Source organism: Papaver somniferum, unplaced genomic scaffold, assembly GCF_003573695.1.
Source record: "Papaver somniferum cultivar HN1 unplaced genomic scaffold, ASM357369v1 unplaced-scaffold_128, whole genome shotgun sequence".
Lineage (NCBI taxonomy): Eukaryota > Viridiplantae > Streptophyta > Magnoliopsida > Ranunculales > Papaveraceae > Papaver > Papaver somniferum.
Window position 1 is genome coordinate 13,099,939 of NW_020621936.1, and position 7,205 is coordinate 13,107,143.

A 7,205-nucleotide genomic window follows, 5' to 3' on the forward strand; every position below is an offset into this window, starting at 1 on the left:
TTCCACACATTTCCCAGCTTCCCTCCTAAAGATCAACCCATCCTCTCTTGTGACCGAATTTACTCTGGAATGGTCATTGTCTTGATTTAGGTCGGAGTACTACAGATTGATCTCTCGAATCTAAAGCACCCCCTTTGCAGCGGTGCATCTGTGTGAGTTTTAACATTTCGCTCGGTTTGAGGAGTCTCCTCCGTACGGTCGTCTCCTCAATTCCTTAAAAACCAGCAAATCGTTTTTCCCCATCTACAGATTGGCGACCACAGTGGGAGATCATTCTCTCGGTTGCAATCTCAATTCGGCAGGATGGTCGGTCTTAGGTATGGTTCAGTTACCAATCCAGGTTCAACACCCAACTCTAACATTGCAAGTCCTAGTGGTACTCCCGGCAAGTACTACTCCTATTAACGTTGCAGGCTCTAGTGGTAGCGCTAACACCACTCCTCCGGCCAGCAATATCACGTCACATGTTACTATCACTCTTCCAAGCACTGGTGATCCAGAGATCGCCCCTGCAAGTGACGACACTGGCGCCATCAACAGTCCACTCTTCGGTTGGTCTCCCAAAGAAACCAGAGGAAATCAGCTTGATCTCATGAAGGTTCAGACTGACGTGGCTGCAACACAGAAAGAGTTGTATGCTTATCTCAAAACTCTCACAGACAAGTTTGCGTCTGAACGAACTCAGCCTCAGCGCGAAAAAGGAGAAGCTAAAGAAACATCTTCAACTGCTGATCCTGAAATCTCTCCAATCCATGTTGTACAAGATGAAGAATTCCGCAAAGTTGTAGATGACTCTCCAGCAAAGGAACTTGCAGGCTTCATCGCTCGTGAGGACCTGGAACGCTTCATGGAGGATCGAGGAAAAGACAAAGCATCATCTGTTCATCGTTATCAACCTTAATACCTTGTTGCTACGCAAATAATTTCTTTCCCGAAGGGCTACACTTCCCCAACATTCGCACTATATAACAGAACATAGAGCGCTCGAGAACACGTCTCTCGATCCCTGGAGGCACTAGGAGAGCATGAACAAAACGAAATAATCCCAATCTACAAAGCCTTTCTCTACGACTCCAGACTCTCTCAGAACTTCATGAAGCAGCCAAACGATCAGCGACTACTACACCTGCTTTGCTGAGCAAAGTCTACAAGGTCAAGGAACCTCGGAGCAGTCGATGCCTGATCAACAAACAATACAATGTCCAACCTTCCATGAACGTTATTTCTCAAGAAAAATGAAAGATCCTGCTCAAACATGAGACATCCAACACCCCATCCTACAAAAGCATCAAGAAAGGATAACTAATCTTACACAAACCTCGATCCGGCATTAACGAACGGGGAGATGATCGGACATACTCAAACTTATCATGAAGCAGTGATCGAGTTACTAGAAGTCTGGGTTCAAGATGGTGCAATCAAATCGATGCTCATCATAGAGAGCCAACTGAAGAAAAATGAAGAAACCCAGGTACTGTCACCTTCATAGATTCATCAAATCATCCAACAAGTAACTGCAATATTTTGAAGCAAATTTTCAAAGAGAAGGTTGATCCACAGTAGCTTCAACGAGGGACTGAAGGATTACACAAGAGTCCTCTCCCAATCAGAAGCTTTACACTCTCTCTGAACAACCTATCAAAGAGGCAGTTCAATCCTGGTCGAACGTGAATTGCTCTATCTGTCGAAGGCACGAAGGAGAGACATGTTCACAACACTGAACACATCATGTCAAGAAGTACATTCCGAAAATACTTCTTGAGCCTCCATCCACGGACCAAGAGGTATACGACTGGGGACTGCTTACCACAGTCAATCTCAGAAGAAACGAATTTGGAAGAACGTTGATCGATGCTGACACCGCCATCAACAACATTCCACTGAAAACCGTCGGATCCACATGCATCACTCGACAAGAAGATACTCATGCTCCATCTCAATCAGAGACCTTGAAGGAGCGCTCGGAAATACTTATGGCTACATCATTCTCAAAGTGAACATAAGTTCAACCTGGACAGAAACCAAGTTTTACATAATCAGGAAGATCCAGGATATGACACGTCCTTCAGAAGAGCGTGGATCCACACTGAAAAGATGGGTACTTACAAAGAGCCTTTGGTTACATATCTCTCCAACAAAAAAAGTTCTGATCCAGAAGATTTGACGGACATTCCATCATCAGAGCACTTGGAGGAATTTCGAACTTTGACGAGATTGAAGCAAGAACCTGCAAAAGATGCATAGACATTCATCAAGAGGTTCCACGCTCAGGCAAGTCTCATTCCTCCCGTGTCTACGTCATTTATTTCCTCATTGCTATGTAGCATGGGGACTTAATCCTGCTAGCAACTCTGCAAGACGTTATGAATGGTAACTTCACCACATTAGTATTTTGCTAAGTGGTTGAATCTGACATTTCTCTGAATCGATCACTGAGACGTTCATTGCTGAGATGATGTCCAAACATGGCAAAGAACACTTTGGGAGTTTTCTACATAGCCTTGCAGGAGCGTCCATGTGTGCCACAAAATTAGAAAGCTCTGACTTCTGCACAAGTGTTGAATCCCACTGCTGCAACGAAAGGAATGTTGAATCAACAAAAGAAAGTCGGGGCCCAGACGATCAAACCTAAGATATGCTCAATGGTATGACGCTTCAACGCTCAATTATCTAAGAAGCCTTCAAAATTGTACTCCCAATCAAAGAGTACACCTTCGATAATGGCACCTCTGGCTTCAACACAAATATCTCGACACTGATTCAACACCAGCACGACACTACATTCGATAAGTCTTCATTATCCCATGATAAGACTTCTGAAGCATATGCAACATCATGGATGGCGCTAACTCCTTTAATATACACCGGGCAACTTGAGATGATTCCGTGAAACTTCATCAACGGGTTTTCGCTATGTCACAAACCCCTGCATGATTGAAGAACTTTCTCTCTTCAGCAATCACATCCAGTATGGAAACTCTTGATGCCATCTACCGCAACAATGTCGACTCACTGACAAAGCCAGTTCGTGGTAAAGTTATGCTTTTAGGAGCATTCAGGTTGAACTCTCAGTACACCTGCATCTTACGGACGCTCAACTCATCAACTAGTTCGTGAATGTAAAAGTATCACTGGATGAAGTAGCAAAGATTATATCTATAATCATGGTTCTAGCCTTTTCGGTCTTTGGAGCAACTTCAGCCATGGTATCAATATCAACAATAATCTCTAGAGGAACGCCATCCATGATCTCAGCATCGAAAAGGATCTCTGGAGCGTAATCATGGTCTCAGCACCAAAAACGGTCTCAGGAGCAACATCCTCAGGGATTCATCAACTAATCATTCTCTAAAGTGTTACACATGAAGCGGACTCCTCTAAGAACCAATGATTCATATCAAGATGTGTAGACCTGATAACATGCTCACATGAAAGTCTTCCCAAAGCTGGCACGACTGGTGGGCATAATCCAAAGTCTTCTACAAGATGTTCTCATCATCGCTATAAATGAGATACAACACACTCCAGGCCATGGGTTTGCAAAAACGTACTAATGGGTGAGGAATGGGACAATGCTTCCTCAACGAAAGATGTTCGTCTATGTCTATTCTACAACATACCAAAAGGGCGCATCAATCGGACATACAAGCTGAAAGATACGGCATTTACTGTTAGGTCTATGAAGTATGAAAATTTGCACGGGATTACAAGTTATGAAAGTGCATACTTTATTGATTTCCCTAGACATATCCAAACTTAAGAATTCTGGTTGCATATGATTCCTCCGTCTCTTATCTTTGAAAGTTGGGGTCAATCGTCAGATTCCGACGTCGTATGAGGTTCCTACAGCTTCCTGAGCGTACAACATGCAAAGAACAATTTTTAGACGGGATTCATAACTTCCACAGTCGATCGGTGTCCACCAGGTTCTTCCGCTAAATCCTTCATCAAGGTACCTCCAACTTCGACCACCTAGGTCTTTACATCAATTTTTGTACCTGGGTCCTCTATCTAGGTCTCACCAGAAGAAGGGAAAACGAAAGGGAGAGACTTAAAAAAATACTGGGGAGTGACGGTCCACTTGTCAAGACGATCGATTTCACAATCCAAAACCGATCAAGAAATCAAGACCAGAATAAAATCTCACATCTCTCAGAAGTCCAAGGTTCAAGATATCATGGAAAGAAAACTAAAGGAAGTCAGCAAAATAAGATTTCTGCTTTTTTTCATACATCTTCTTCAACACGGCATCACTGGTGGTGCAAAAAGTGTCACCTTCCACCGCTTTCCTTATAGCATCAGTCTTTTGACGAAGCCACTTCAGATTGAAGCCAAGTTCTTCAGCTTTCTTCAAGTTGTACTCCCAATCAAAGAGTACATCCCGGGTGACAGTATTTCCAGTTGTGATGCGGATATCATTTATAACACGCAATATGACTTCTACTTGCCTCGTCAAGAAATAACTATGCTCCGGATCCTTGGTAACGATGATGTGCCCATACATCTTCCACGGTTTCTCGTACAAGCCTGCATATTCAATAGGAACGCTGAATCTGCCAACTAATTCATGATACGAGAGTGAAGCATCGAACAGAGGATCAAAATCAACTCCTGCACTTGGATATTCATGCACCACTATACGGTTCTCAATTACTGGAGCAGCCTCCAGGGCAACAGTTTCTTCAGTATTCTCTACTGGTGTTTCGGTTTCTTCTATCACTGAAGCAACAACAATCTGATTTTCCAAGACTTCAATGAAAACCTTCTCATGGCCTTGAAGTTCAGAGATGGTTGTCTCTTCATCAATAACTCCAGGGAAGTTTGAGTTATCCTCATTGGTTTCAATATCCTCAACTTCGGTATTTGGCACCTAATACGAAGATTACATGAGGTTAGAGTCATTTAAGCTTGAAACCAAATGAGATCATAAAATACATCATACAAGAAATCCAACATTATCAAGATTAATCATTATACACTCAAGGCACGAGAAAATAGCATGAAAGTCATGAAAATACGTTTTACGGTAACCTCGTCTGAAGAAACTGTACTCTGTCCTGTACTAAAAGACGAACTGGGAGCAATCTGCGAGGAATCTGAAGATGGGTTATATACCATTCTCTTCGTATGGATGTCCTCTATAACGTCTCAAACTTTCATGACAATCCGATGAACGAGCAAAGAGATGTGGCTAAAACATGTAGCAACATGCCATCTGAAAAAGTTCTGAAGGTCTCCTGGAAGTTCACTATTTCGCCCTTTTCAGGCCCTAAAAATGCTCGAACTTCAAAGATATATAGTTAACAAAGCTTGGAAATTTCCTGGGCTTGAATATACATATGCAAACCGCGAAAATCCGACTTCGGACGAAGATTCTACAGCGTTTCTAGTAAAATCTGAAGTCTGAAATTTTCCGGAGACGTATTTCGGCAAAGTTATCCATAAATTCACATGGATTTTCATTAATTCATTCACGAATCAGCGATATCATACTTCTTTGAATAAATTACAGGAGATATACTTATTAAGGGAGTCTCTAAATCATTTGAACGCTCGACGATGCCAAAACCTCCGTTGACAACACCGCTATCTCCATTCGGTTCGGGATTTCGGGAATTCTCCATATTCCCATCTCCCAAAGAAGAGTGCGCTTCATCAACATGATTCTTATATACAATGATTTCTTCTTGGATTCATCAACAAAAATTATTATTATTTCATTCAAGGAGACGCCGCGATCACCTGCACGAAAGAGATATTTACATCGACTTCTTCATCAGTACTGGATTCCTGAATTGTTCTCCTGGGAACAAGTTGAAGACCGTCAATTGATGGAGAAAAGGTCTGAAAAGAAATAAAAAAACCTTGGTCTCGTGATCCTAATTGCACGGGCAGGAAAAAGTCATGACACAAGGAGCGCTAACAACTCACCAAAGAAACGGCTGGGGACTGCACGTCATTTGCTAACATCCTGTAGTCCTTACTTCTGGGTGCTCCTCCCCGAAGACTTTCTTCCATTTACAAGGAGTCTACATTGATCTGAAACCTCACTACATGATCATCCTGTGGTATAGTTGATGAAATAACTAGGAGTACAACTCAGTATGAAGGATCTCTCACCATCGCTCAGAGGTCTCAGAAGTACCATTTCTTGAAGTTGTACCCGCGGAGATGTCATCCCTGGAAACATCGTCTTTGAAAGTGTCATCATGGGAGTCAGTCATTCTTGCGAAGTGGCTGTGATAGATGCATAACGTTCAGCACATCATTCAAAGCGCAGGATTCAACAAAATAACGAATCATGGAATAAAGATGCTCACACCAGCGTCTGCAAAAATGGTAACTTTCAACTCTTACCTGTTTACGATTCCAGTAACAGTACATGGGTTAATACTTCAAATCTTGCTCGTTCCTTCAAACCTTCTAAGACGAGCAAAATTCTGACATGATTTTCATAAAACCATGAACAACCCACGTAAATTTTACAATGTGAACATTCACTGGTTTCTCAAAATCTGGACAGACGTCCATTCTACGATTGTGAAAACTCACATATAGACATTATTTTACCATGTATAATGGTCTACATTCAACAGTTGTTCAAAATCAAAACATGATTTTACAAACTATATAAATATTTAACGTGAAACTCACGTAAATTTGGAAAATATATCTATATATTTTTGCTCCCTCGCACGAGCATCTGTCTCTGAAGCGAGAGTATATTTTCAAAAAATTTGTGAACGCTCACATATCGAAAATAAAATTTTCCGTGAACGCTCACATATCACAGACGCACGTCTTTTCAAAAAAAAATAGAAAACTTTTCTCTCGTACGAGCATTCACCTTTGGAACGAGAGTTTATTCCATTTTTGTGAAATCTCGCAAAGATAAAATTTTGGTATTCGTGATAGCTCATAGACAAAATTTTATATCATTAGACTCAGGTCTATTTTGTTTGTTCCTTAAACTAACGAACAAACGAGCGTCTATTCCTAAAACAAGGATTTCCTTATTGGGCCCGACCCGCGAATCCTAACCGACCATAGACTCGTCGTCCAAACCAGTGGATCAACACCAATTTATGATCATCAAACGATGCTCCAATCATGACATTGAAGCCTTCATCAAGTCGTGGTGTGCTCATGCTCTCTAAATCCGGTAACGTCTCAACTTACGACTAAGTTCAATAACTGGTATTCTT